Source organism: Salmo salar, chromosome ssa11 (assembly GCF_905237065.1).
Source record: "Salmo salar chromosome ssa11, Ssal_v3.1, whole genome shotgun sequence".
In the NCBI taxonomy this organism is placed as follows: domain Eukaryota; kingdom Metazoa; phylum Chordata; class Actinopteri; order Salmoniformes; family Salmonidae; genus Salmo; species Salmo salar.
In genome coordinates, this window is record NC_059452.1 from 9,286,199 (window position 1) to 9,299,320 (window position 13,122).

Below are 13,122 nucleotides of genomic sequence, written 5' to 3' on the forward strand. Positions count from 1 at the left end.
ACTGTATGTATTCTTGAGCAGGGGGACCTTGCGGGCGCTGCAGGATTTCAGTCCTTCACGGCGTAGTGTGTTACCAATTGTTTTCTTGGTGACTATGGTCCCAGCTGCCTTGAGATCATTGACAAGATCCTCCCGTGTAGTTCTGGGCTGATTCCTCACCGTTCTCATGATCATTGCAACTCCTCGAGGTGAGATCTTGCATTGAGCCCCAGGCCGAGGGATATTGACAGTTCTTTTGTGTTTCTTCCATTTGCGAATAATCGCACCAAATGTTGTCACCTTCTCACAAAGCTGCTTGGCGATGGTCTTGTAGCCCATTCCAGCCTTGTGTAGATCTACAATCTTGTCCCTGACATCCTTGGAGAGCTCTTTGGTCTTGGCCATGGTGGAGAGTTTGGAATCGGATTGATTGATTGCTTCTGTGGACAGGTGTCTTTTATGCAGGTAACAAGCTGCGGTTAGGAGCACTCCCTTTAAGAGTGTGCTCCTAATCTCAGCTCGTTACCTGTATAAAAGACACCTGGGAGCCAGAAATCTTTCTGATTGAGAGGGGGTCAAATACTTATTTCCAATATTAAAATGCAAATCAATTTATAACATTTTTGACATGCGTTTTTCTCGATATTTTTGTTGTTATTCTGTCTCTCACAGTTCAAATAAACCTAACACTAAAATTATAGACTGATCATTTCTTTGTCAGTGGGCAAACATACAAAATCAGCAGGGGATCAAATACTTTTTCCCCCACTGTAGATGCTGCACATAAAAAAAGTGACAATTGTATTTGGTGCAATGTTTTCTTTTTACTGTCCGTTCTTCTGGGTCTAAATAGTTCTGTATGGGTACAGTACTTGACTCGTTTCCCCCTTCTTTTTTTTTGCTGCCTCCCACTAACCCATCACCGAATGTGAGACCAATTATCAGGTTGATGATGGCACCAGCGAGTCACTGACAGATCCCAACAGTGCGACTTACCAGGAAACCTACGGAAAGGTTTCAACTCTTGGAAGATGAGGCAGACCGTTTTCACTATATTTCTGGATGCTTGGATGTACGGATTATATATATTTTTTGTATGTTTGGTTTATTCATGTCTGACACTCATTTGTGTGTGTGTGGTATGCATTCACTATATTACCTTACTTATTGTGCTTATCTTTTAGTAGAAAAGTCACTAGTTTGATTGGAGGTGTAGGGGAAGCCACAAAATCTGTCCAAATGGTAAGGAATTCTATACGGTAATGGAAACAGTTGGTTTTAAGACATTAAATAAATACTGTATATACTGTACATGAGATTCAGATGCCACCTAGTGGAAGGAATACAGAGTATATGGCGTATATACAGTGAACTTTTTTTGAGCAAATATGAATGCAGCTAGATACAGTACAGTAATAGTAAAGATTCCGAATTCTAATAAATGGGGGAAACATGGGATATGAAATCACATTAACATTAGCCATACAACCAACCCAATAAAACAATGATTACTGAATGTCTTACAATCACCCAAAATAGTATCCACAATAACAGTGTCAACATGACACAAAAACAAATTGGATGGTGAAGCATCCACAACACAATATAACGCAATGACTGGGAAGAGTATTGTGCCAAGTGAATTTGACCTCGTTCAGAAGCTAATTGATTAGCTGGTATTTGATTTTATTTCGAATAGTTGTTGGTTGAAATCTCTGATGTAGTCTTCTAATGTATTTATCCTACTGGGGTGAAAATACAAAAAACAAAAGGGCACACATCAGCAGAGTTGACAAAAGCAATAATTTATTCTCAAGTTATGAAATGCATGATTGAAAGTAGTGATGCAGTGATATTACATTTTTGGCCGCTACTGACATCTGATCATTTCCTTGCCCCCCCAAAAAACGATACCGATAACCTATATGTAACATTTTATCTGCCTTTTAAGCATTCTAGTACAGTTAAATAGTTAACACACACACATGGACGCAGCGGTCTAAGGCACGGCATCTCAGTGCAAGAGGCATCACTACAGTCCCTGGTTCGAACCCAGGCTGTATTACATCCGGCCGTGATTGGGAGTTTGTTCTTAACTGACTTGCCCAGATAAATAAAGGTTACACACACACCACACTGACCAAAAGGTTATTTTGTTAACATTTACATATGTCCCCATTAACAGTAAAACATCAACAAAATCTATTTATTTCACTTACTTGCTGTGCTGTTTCGTTGTTAATTTGTTCAGTCGTTTCATTCTCAACCAGGATTTCTATGGAACGCCGTTTGGGTCTTTGCATGTCAAATACCACTATTTGACGTGTCAAATAAGCTTGTTGACTAATCAGGACCTGAATATGACTTCATGTCACATAATAATTTAACGCATTCATTCCTTTTTTACATAGTTATTACACATTGATTACACTATCACTCGTATTTCATGTCACAACGATTCATCGATACGTATGCTATGATGCTGGTAAAGTTGTCTCGCGCGCCTACATTGCTGGTCATAAAAAAAAGCTAGCTAGCTCATGGATGCAAACAATGTTCTTCCCCAAAAACATAACAAAATGACAATCTGTTTCAGTAGCTATAGTTAGCTAACTATATAGCTAGGTGTCATCTAAAATAACCCTAATTTGTAAAACAGTTCTTCTTTTATTAATGTTGGTCTGACCCATCTATGTGAAGCTAGCCACAGTTAGGATTAGCAACAATAGTGGATTTTGCGGTTAGCCTTCAAAATTAAAGTATGGCATAGTTTAGTTTAGTTTATTAATTAGACCATTTAAAAAAAAAAACACATACAACTTAAAAGCCATACATGTACATGAATAAAATCATCGAGGATAACACACAAAGTCTGGGACTTATTTCCATTGTGGTCCTCTTGAGACAAGAGGGCTAGACAAGATCGAACACAGTATGGCAGTGAAATAATAAAAGAGAAACATAGAAGAAGAACATCTACCTCATCATTCCAGTTACATCATAGGGGTTATTCATATGGGCACAGATGACATCAAACATATTTTTACTTTATTTTTAAAGCTGTCCAGAGAGGACGTTGTTTTTATAGGCAGAGGCAACTCATTCCATTCTGAGGCTCCAGTTTACAAGAAAGTACCTTTCGCAGCATTACCCCTGAACCTGTATAAGCACACATCAGCAACACCTGATCTGGTGCTGTGATTGTGTGCATCCCTAACACGAGGAAAGTAATCACTTAGATTTCTGGGAGCAGGACCATAAATACTCCTGTAAACCAAACCTAGTCTAATCTGGGACACCCTAGCTTCAACAGGCAGCCAGTTTAGTTCCTGAAAGCAGCTCCTGCCTATGTGAGTACGTGGATTCACCTTCATACTACCCTGATCAGCTTATTCTGGGCTATCTGGAGCTTCCCCTTCATAAGTTTAAATAAGCCCCCAAACCAGGAAGTACTAGCATAGTCAAAAAGGCATTGAATGAAGGCAGTAGCTAGCACTTTCATGGAGTCCTTATCAAGCAGCTTGGACTTTCTAGCCAAAAACGTAGTCCTGGCATTAACCTTCCCTAGCACCTTATTGGCCATGCTCACACCTCCCAAGCTTCCATCAAGGATACATCCCAAGTAGCTAACAGAGGTTTTAGTAGGTTTTAGTCAGCACCTCACCCCCTAACTCCACTCTGATTTCAGACGACCTACACAATTTAGGTCTGGATCCAAAAATAATTGCTTCAGTTTTTCCTAAGTGCAGAGATAGCTTATTATCTCCAAGCCATTTTCTAATGTTAGTAAGCTCTGTGCTAAGTATGCTCTCCAACATAGTTTTACTTTTGTGAGACACCAGAAGTGTAGAGTCAGCCGCATAAAGAAAAAGACGGCAAGAACAAGCATCTTTCATATTGTTAATAAACAATAAGAACAGCAGAGGCCCAAGCACACTCCCCTGTGGAACGCCACAACTCATTGGTTTTGCCTGAGACAGTGAACCATTAACCTCTACTACTTGCTCCCTTCCTGATAAATATGACTTTACCCAGCCTAGAGGGATACTGCTTAACCCCAGTGCCTCCAGTTTGGAGATTAGGAGACAGTGGTTAACTATATCAAAGGCCTTCTGTAGGTCAAGCAGTACCATTCCATACAGATTTCCCTCATCAATCTCTTTCCTGATGAAGTCAGTCAAGTAAAGTAGACATGAATCAGTGGAGTATGTTTTTCTAAAACCCGACTGAAAATCATACATTAGACCCTGTTTGTTAACATATTCATACATTTGCTCATGTACAATTCTCTCCAGGATCTTTGACGTTACACAGAGGATAGATACAGGCCTATAATTTCCAGGGTCAGACTTTATCCCCTTCTTATACAGAGGTATAACTTTAGCTTGTTTCATGTCCCTGGGAAAGGTGCCTTGTTCAAGAGAGAGATTAGCGATATGCGTAATACAAGGGCCAATTTGCTCAGCAGAATCTATTAGAAACCTTGCAGGAATATTATCCAGGCCTGTGGCTTTGGAGCATTTAAGCTCTGCCAGCATACTGACTATTTCGGCTGTTGCTACCTTTGCAAAAGAAAAAGAGTTTGGCTGAACCCCTAACTGTACATACTACTTCTTGACTTGGTTGCTTCCATACAAACCAGAACTGGTGGGCAGCTTGCTAACCAGCTTGCTGGCAACAGAAGTTAAAAAAATAGTATAATTAATTGTCAACCTCTGCTTTTTCATATAGCATCTCCCCCCTGATGTTCAGTACAATACTGTTTTGTTTGTTTTTGGTAGTACTACTACAGCCTAGTTCCTTAAATGATTTTCAAAGCTTTTTAGGGTAATTTTTGTTTTCAATTATTTTCTCAGCAAAGTAACCCCTCTTAGCTTCATCCATCCTCCTCTGTGATTCATTTCTGTGACATTTATATAGGACAAAATCAGGCTGTTCTTGAGAGTTCTTACATTTTTTAAAGGCCTTATTCCTTGCTTGGATAGATTCTAGAATCTCATGATTAAACCAAGGGCTAGATCTCTGCTTTACCCTGACCCGTATAATGGGAGCCATCACATTCACCACATCAAGGAATCTACATTTAAAGACTTCCCAGGCACTGTCTACCCCTACACTATCTAGCACAGGTGACCAGTCAATTTTACCCACTTCCTCCCTAAACTGTTTTACAGAGTATTTTTTGAGTCCTCTGATTCTAACGGTTTTGTGACACTTAAATATATCTTTAAAAATCCTCCTTGTGCAAAATGTAATAAAGTGATCACTGATTCCATCTTAGTCCACTCTGCAATTAGATTTATCAGACACCAATATTAAGTCAATTGTACTATTTGCATAATTCTACTATTTGTATTCATTTGCATCACTGTCAATGACATACTTTTATTTTGAAAGCAAACCGCAAATTCCACTATTGTGCCTAATCCTTATTGTGGCTAGTGTCACAGCACATAGCCCGGTCTGGTCGAGCGTCACTAGCCAGATGAAGCTAGCTGGCTGCTTATAATGTTAGCTTTGGGCAACACGGTTAAGTAGCTGGCTAGCTATTTATTTTCATGAACTAAAGTTCAATTTCAATAGGCAAACAACAAGTGGCGACCTAGCTAATACCTACTCACAAGAGTTCCTAAATCATTGCTAAGAATAATGACAATGACTGCAGTTTCTACTGGTCATTGTTTTCAGGCTGGTTGTATTGGTGCTAGCTAGGTACAAAGCTAAAGCTAGCTAGCCCAGAAGTTGTGGTCGAACAAATCATGCTTTATTACCAACGCGGTATTGTAGACACATCGTTCGTGGGCGGTGTTTGCTGGTTTGCAGACTTTTTTGTCCAGCTTTGACAGTGCTATCTTTTTTGACACGCAAAGACCCAAACTGCGTTCCATAGTATGTATGTCGTGAAGCTAATAGCAGTGATGCTATTACTGTGTAACTCCTGTAGGGCAACATCTGTAAATAGCGCACTTGGTAGTGTGTACTGGTGCTCGACCAGTCGGCGAAAGACAACATCACCCACAACAGAGAACGGTTGATTGTCAAGGGCAATGAAATCCATTATCTTGGTTTTAATGGATTTTGCCTTTGAGTTGTCTTGCTGAAATGTTCTTACTCTTTCAAATGACTGCTTGAACTGCTCGATCCACACAGCAGACATTGTGGGCTAGATTAGGAACGCTGTGTTGCACGTGTAGCACAACATTTTACGTGGCGTCGGTAGTCTTGTATCTAAGTTATATAGGTATGCATGGTAGCTTTGACATCGGTTTTTAACAACGGTGTTAAACTACACATCGGGCAGATACCGATGTTGGCATTTTTAGCTAATATCGTCCGATTCCGATATGTTCACCGATATATCGTGCATCCCTAATTGAAAGATTACTTTTATATTCTATTTTAAGATATAGTAAAATCAAGCCAAATACACGATGTCCAGGCGACTCATCTGTCGAGCCCTACCGATTTGAACATTAGAGTCTGGCTTTGGAATGATGGTTGGCAGTTTACCATCATTTTTTGAGAATGCATACCTGAGAGCAGTGGCTGTTCTAGCTTGTATGGCTCCCTGGGCGAACCCCCCAAAAAGCACCATTCTGCACCAACTGTCATTTTTATTCAGACATCTGGAACAACACAAATAAATAATCATAACATTTAAAACTATAAAATGATATACAAAAATAAGACTCATAAATATCAAAAAGAAGTAATAAAGACAAATAGAAACAAATTTGTGTTGATTTGGCACTCGAGCATCAATACATTACCCATTCCCCAACACTGTCAACCAAGAGTCAAGACTAAACCAATTCACCTTGGTGGTGTGCAGACTGGTTTTATATTATTCTTAACCATTGCGCACAAACCAGAAAAAAATGCAACAATATGTTTGTGAAACTGTATATTTACAGTATTATGAATAAATTGTGGTTTATTTGGTAGCATCTCGTAGTGTGACTGATTTTACTAATTGCATTAGTACTGTACAAAGTTAGAGGTGCGCTATTTGGTAGACTCCCCTGCTCCCCCTACCTCGGACTTCCAGTGGGGAGACCTGAGGTCAACCTACCCACCGGCCCCCTCCCCATCTCGTACCTCTGAGTGGGAGACCTTCCCAGCCAGTAGCCTGCCTAGCTCAGAAACGAGAATCAGGACGCCCACTCCGACAAGGTTAATTGACCCACACGGTGACATATCATTGTTGTGACGTGCACATGAGTGATAGAAAAACGATGGTGAAAATGTCATCATTCAGATTTTATTTGTGCGGGTGCCCCGTGCTGCTCCCGGCAAGATGCCGCCCCTGGCGGCTGCCCATGTGGCCTATACCTAAATCCGTCACTGCCTGAAAGACATATCATTGCACAGTATATGTACAATTGTAGCATACCTGTAGGTGTGAGATTGAACGTTTATTTTAGCTAAATACAAATAGTCCTAGAAACTGACCTTCCATAGTGCATCACAGAGGTGTAGTCATATGGAGTCATCAAGTTATTGTTTTCCACCTTTGTGAAGTTGTGTTCCTTCCTTTTCACAGCAATTAAGACATTTGTTTTGCCAGTCTGACAATACAAACACATTAGCAACCTCTAAAACAAAATGAAAGTGGAGGTCTCTTACCTTCGCTGATGCTCTCTGTAACGATGGTGACATTATTGTCCCTGTCACTGCGGTTCTGCTCATGGTGGAAGCCCAGAGCATGCAGGACTTCATGCTGGACTGTACCATGATGGACATGGCCACGTTGCTGTAAGGAGATCACCTGCTGACCACCTCGACGTCCCAAATATGACCAGCACCTTAGAGACAGAAGCTAAGCACACAAGACAGTCTGTTATCTATATTATCAGTCTTGTGTTAGGAAAGAAAAAGACTGGGACTCAGTTGCATTATATGAATTCCCTTTTCATTTGAATGTCTGCTTGTAACATAGCCATTTCCAGGGTGTAAATACAAATAATCTTGATCCTGCTTCCACCACACCAATTGGATGTAGGTAGACAGGTGGAAGGAGATCAGTCCTTTTATGAGGATATCTCGCTACTCTAAAGCGGCAAAGAAAGAATAAGACGATGTTCACAGCACTGAATTTAGGACCCTTGAAATTAGACAGCAATCATAATGAAAAGTTAGGTGTGAATAGTCACTATACAATATTAATAAAAAAATACACTTACTATATGAAGAGGAGATATACACAGGCACAACCCCATTCCTGCTTTTGGGCCACTTGCAATCTCTAGCAGTGCATGGGGAAGCATTCCGAATCCCAGTTTCCATAGCAATGTCTCCAAATAGGATGAGTGGATCATTTCTGTCAATGCCCATGGTAGGAAATAATGGTAAATACATCAATCCAGAGTTCATTGCCATGGTTTCACCTTGTGTCATTATTGGACCACAGAAATATTAATTAGAATGAAAACATATTTCTGTGCATTGGACAGCACAGAGTACACAAGATCCAATAGATTGTATACACATTCTTAAAGTAAGATCTTACCTAAGTTTTCGTCCGCTGCCTCAATTACGTCGGAGACGTCAAGATCACTGTCAAATGTATCTTTAACGAAGACAAAACATTAAAGGCAATCTAGATTAATCATCTTAGAATAACTGGATCATGTGGCAGGTTGAATTAATATTTCACATGTTATCTTGGCTTATCTTCTCATAACAAGAAAATATGATTTATGGCCTACCTGTGGTGTATATGTCCTCATTTCCAGTTGTCACCTCATCCAAAGCCTGCAAAAACAAGATAATACATCATTACAACCAATAAAATAACACATGCAATTTATTTACTATGGCAATGGAAGCAGTCATAATATTTGTTTCACTACAGCCTGTGTTCGTAATGGCTTCTCAGTGAAACAAACTGTCCTGATTTGTCATAGACACTTGCTAAAAAATCTAATGAGCAAGCCTTCCTTCATGAACTGGCCTCTGTAAAATGGTATAGAATCAGCTTGATCCCCTCTGTCGAAGACACTTGGACCTTCTTTTTTGATATTTTTAGTGGTATTGTTAACAAACAAGCCCCCATAAAGAAATTGAGAATTAAAAACAGGTTCAGCCCCTGGTTCGACCGTGATCTTGCAAAGTTACTCCACCTCAAGAATTGCATTTGGCGAAAGGCTTGGCACACGCATACTCAGGCTGACTGGCTCTCGTTCAGGCAAATTAGAAATTAGTGCACTCAGGCTATCCAGAAGGCCAAAGTTAGTTACTTTAAGGAACAGTTCTCTCTGTGGGTCTAACCCCAAGAAGTTCTGGAAAACTGTTAAAGACCTGGAGAATAAATCCTGCTCCTCACAGCTGCCCATGTCCCTTAATGTTGATGATATGGTTGTTACTGACAAGAAGCACATGGCTGAGCTCTTTAACCTCCCTGGGCTAGGTGGGACGCTTGCGTCCCACCTAGCCAACAGCCAGTGGAATCGCGTGGCGCGAAATACAAATACCTGAAAAATGCTATAACTTCAATTTCTCAAACATATTACTATTTTACACAATTTTAAAGACAAGACTCTCGTTAATCTAACCACATTGTCCGATTTCAAAAAGGCTTTACAACGAAAGCAAAACATTAGATTATGTCAGGAGAATACCCTGCCAAAAATAATCACACAGCCATTTTCAAAGCAAGCATATATGTCACAAAAACCAAAACCACAGCTAAATGCAGCACTAACCTTTGATGATCTTCATCAGATGACACTCCTAGGACATTATGTTATACAATACATGCATGTTTTGTTCAATCAAGTTCATATTTATATCAAAAACCAGCTTTTTACATTAGCATGTGATGTTCAGAACTAGCATACCCACTGCAAACTTCCGGTGAATTGACTAAATTACTCATGATTAACGTTCACAAAATACATAACAATTATTTTAAGAATTATAGATACAGAACTCCTTTATGCAATCGTGGTGTCAGATTTTAAAATAAGTTTTCGGTGAAAGCACATTTTGCAATATTCTGAGTACATAGCCTGGCCATCACGGCTAGCTAATTTGACACCCACCAAGTTTGTCCCTCACCAAACTCAGATTTACTATAAGAAAAATTGGATTACCTTTGCTGTTCTTCGTCAGAATGCACTCCCAGGACTTCTACTTCAACAACAAATGTTGTTTTGGTTCCAAATAATCCATAGTTATATCCAAATACCTCGGTTTTGTTCGTGCGTTCAAGTTACTATCGGAAGGGTGACGCGCGAGCGCATTTCGTGACAAAAAAAATCCAAATATTCCATTACCGTACTTCGAAGCATGTCAAACGCTGTTTAAAATCAATTTTTATGCTATTTTTCTCGTAAAATAGCGATAATATTCCAACCGGGCGACGTTGTATTCATTCAAAGGCTGAAAGAAAAAAATTGAGAATTCTCATGAACACGCATCTCCAGTGTCACTATTCCCAGCCTGACCACTCACAAAATCTCCTGCTGTTCTTCGCCCAGAGACACGTCATTCCACTTTCTGGCGCCTTCTGAGAGCCAATGGAAGCCTTAGAAAATGTCACGTTACAGCAGAGATGCTGTATTTTCGATAAAGATGCAACAGAAGGATAACAAATTGTCAGACAGGGCACTTCCTGTTTGGAATCTTCTCAGGTTTTGGTCTGCCATATGAGTTCTGTTATACTCACAGACACCATTCAAACAGCTTTAGAAACTTTAGAGTGTTTTATATCCAAATCTACTAATTACATGCATATTCTCATTTCTGGGCAAGAGTAGTAACCAGTTTAAATCGGGTACGTTTTTTATCCGGCCGTGCAAATACTGCCCCCTAGCCCCAACAGGTTTTAACCACCACTTCATTAAGTTAGGATACTTATTTGACTCAGCCGTGCGTCCTTGCCCGTCCAACGTTTACTCATCTCCCACCCCTTCTAATGCTACTATCCCCGATGCTTTTCCCTCTTTTTCCCCTGCCCCGCTACAAAATTTCTCCCTACAGGTGTAACCGATGTGAAATGGCTAGCTAGTTAGCGGGCTGGGCGCTAATAGCGTTTCAATCGGTGACGTCACTCGCTCTGAGACCTTGAAGTAGTTGTTCCCCTTGCTCTGCAAGGGCCGCGGCTTTTGTGGAGCGATGGGTAACGATGCTTCGTGGGAGGCAGTTGTAGATGTGTGCAGGAGGGTCCCTGATTCGAGCCCAGGTAGGGGCGAGGAGAGGGACGGAAGCTATACTGTTACATTGACGCTGTTGACCCGGATCACTGGTTGCTGTGGAAAAGGAGGAGGTCAAAAGGGGGGTGAGTGTAACCGATGTGAAATGGCAAGCTAGTTAGCAGGGTGCGCGCTAATAGCATTTCAATGGTGACGTCACTCGCCCTGAGACCTTGAAGTAGTTGTTCCCCTTGCTCTGCAAAGGCCGCGGCTTTTGTGGAGCGATGGGTAACGATGCTTCATGGGAGGCAGTTGTAGATGTGTGCAGAGGGTCCCTGGTTCGAGACCAGGTAGGGGCGAGGAGAGGGACGGAAGCTATACTGTTACACAGGCAGCCACTGAGTCCAAGGTGCTAAAGGAGCTCCTGAAACTTGACCCCCAAAAAAACATCTGGGTGAGATGGTTTAGACCGTTTCTTCTTTAAGGATGGTGCCCCTATCGTCGCCAAGCCTATCGCTGACCTTTTCAACCTTTTTCTCCTTTCTGGGGTGGGTCCCATTGCTTGGAAGGCAGCCGTCCTTTATTTAAAGGGGGAGATCAAGCTGATCCTAAATATTATAGGTCCATTTCTATTTTGCCCTGTTTATCAAAAGTGTTGGGAAAAACTTGTCTATAATCAACTGACTGGCTTTCTTGATGTCTATAGTATTCTCTCTGGCAGGGCCTCTTGCGTGTCGCAGTGGTCTAAGGCACTGCATCGCAGTGCTAGCTGTGTCACTAGAGATCCTGGTTCGAGTCCAGGCTCTGTCGCAACCGGCCGTAACCAGGAGACCAATGGGGCGGTGCACAATTTTGCCCAGCATCGTCCGGGTTAGGGGAGGGTTTGACCGGCAGAGATGTTCTTGTCCCATCGCGCACTAGCGACTCCTGTGGTGGGCTGGGCGCAATCCACGCTGACATGGTTGCCAGGTGTACGGTGTTTTCTCCGACACATTGGTGCGGCTGGCTTCCGGGTTAAGCGGGCGTTGTGTCAAGAAGCAATGCAGCTTGGCTGGGTTGTGTTTCGGAGGACGCATGGCTCTCAACCTTCACATCTCTCGAGTCTGTACGGGAGTTACAGCGATGGGACAATAGGATACCATGAAATTGGGAACTAAAAGGGGTAAAATAATAATGAATAAAAAAGTATTGTCTCTGGTATGCGATCTGGTTTCTACTCAGGTTGTGGACTGCAACCTTAAAGGTCCTCAAGGATGTCACCATTGCCCTTGATTCTAAACAATATTGTGCTGCTATTTTTATTGACTTTGCCAAAGTTTTTGATACAGTAGACCATTCTTGTGGGCTGGCTAAGGAGTATTGGTGTCTCTGAGGGGTCTTTGGCCTGGTTTGCTAACTACCTCTCTCAAAGAGTGCAGTGTATAAAGTCAGAACATCTGCTGTCTCAGCCACTGCCTGTCACCAAGGGAGTACCCCAAGGCTCGATCCTAGGCCCCACACTCTTCTTAATTTACATCAAGAACATAGCTCAGGCAGTAGGAAGCTCTCTCATCCATTTATATGCAGATGATACAGTCATACTCAGCTGGCTCCTTAAATGCTCAACAAAGCTTTCTTAGTGTCCGACAAGCTTTCTCTACCCTTATCCTTGTTCTGAAAACCTCCAAAACAAAGGTCATGTGGTTTGATAAGAAGAATGCCCCTCTCCCCACAGGTGTGATTACTACCTCTGTGGGTTTAGCGCTTGAGGTAGTTACCTCATACAAGTACTTGGGAGTATGGCTAGACGGTACACTGTCCTTCTCTCAGCAAATATCAAAGCTGCAGGCAAAAGTTAAATCTAGACTTGGTTTCCTCTATCGTAATCGCTCCTCTTTCACCCCAGCTGCCAAACTAACCCTGATTCAGATGACCATCCTACCCATGCTAGATTACGGAGACATAATTTATAGATCGGCAGGTAAGGGTGCTCTCAAGTGGGTAGATTTGCCACCAATGCTCCTTATAG

The 13,122-nt window shown here is 41.6% G+C and overlaps 1 pseudogene; it reads right to left on the bottom strand.

Moving 5' to 3' along the window:
* Positions 1–7,320: 7,320 nt before the first annotated feature.
* Positions 7,321–8,313, bottom strand: LOC123725231 (high choriolytic enzyme 2-like; annotated as a pseudogene).
* Between the last annotated feature and the right edge of the window lie 4,809 nt (positions 8,314–13,122).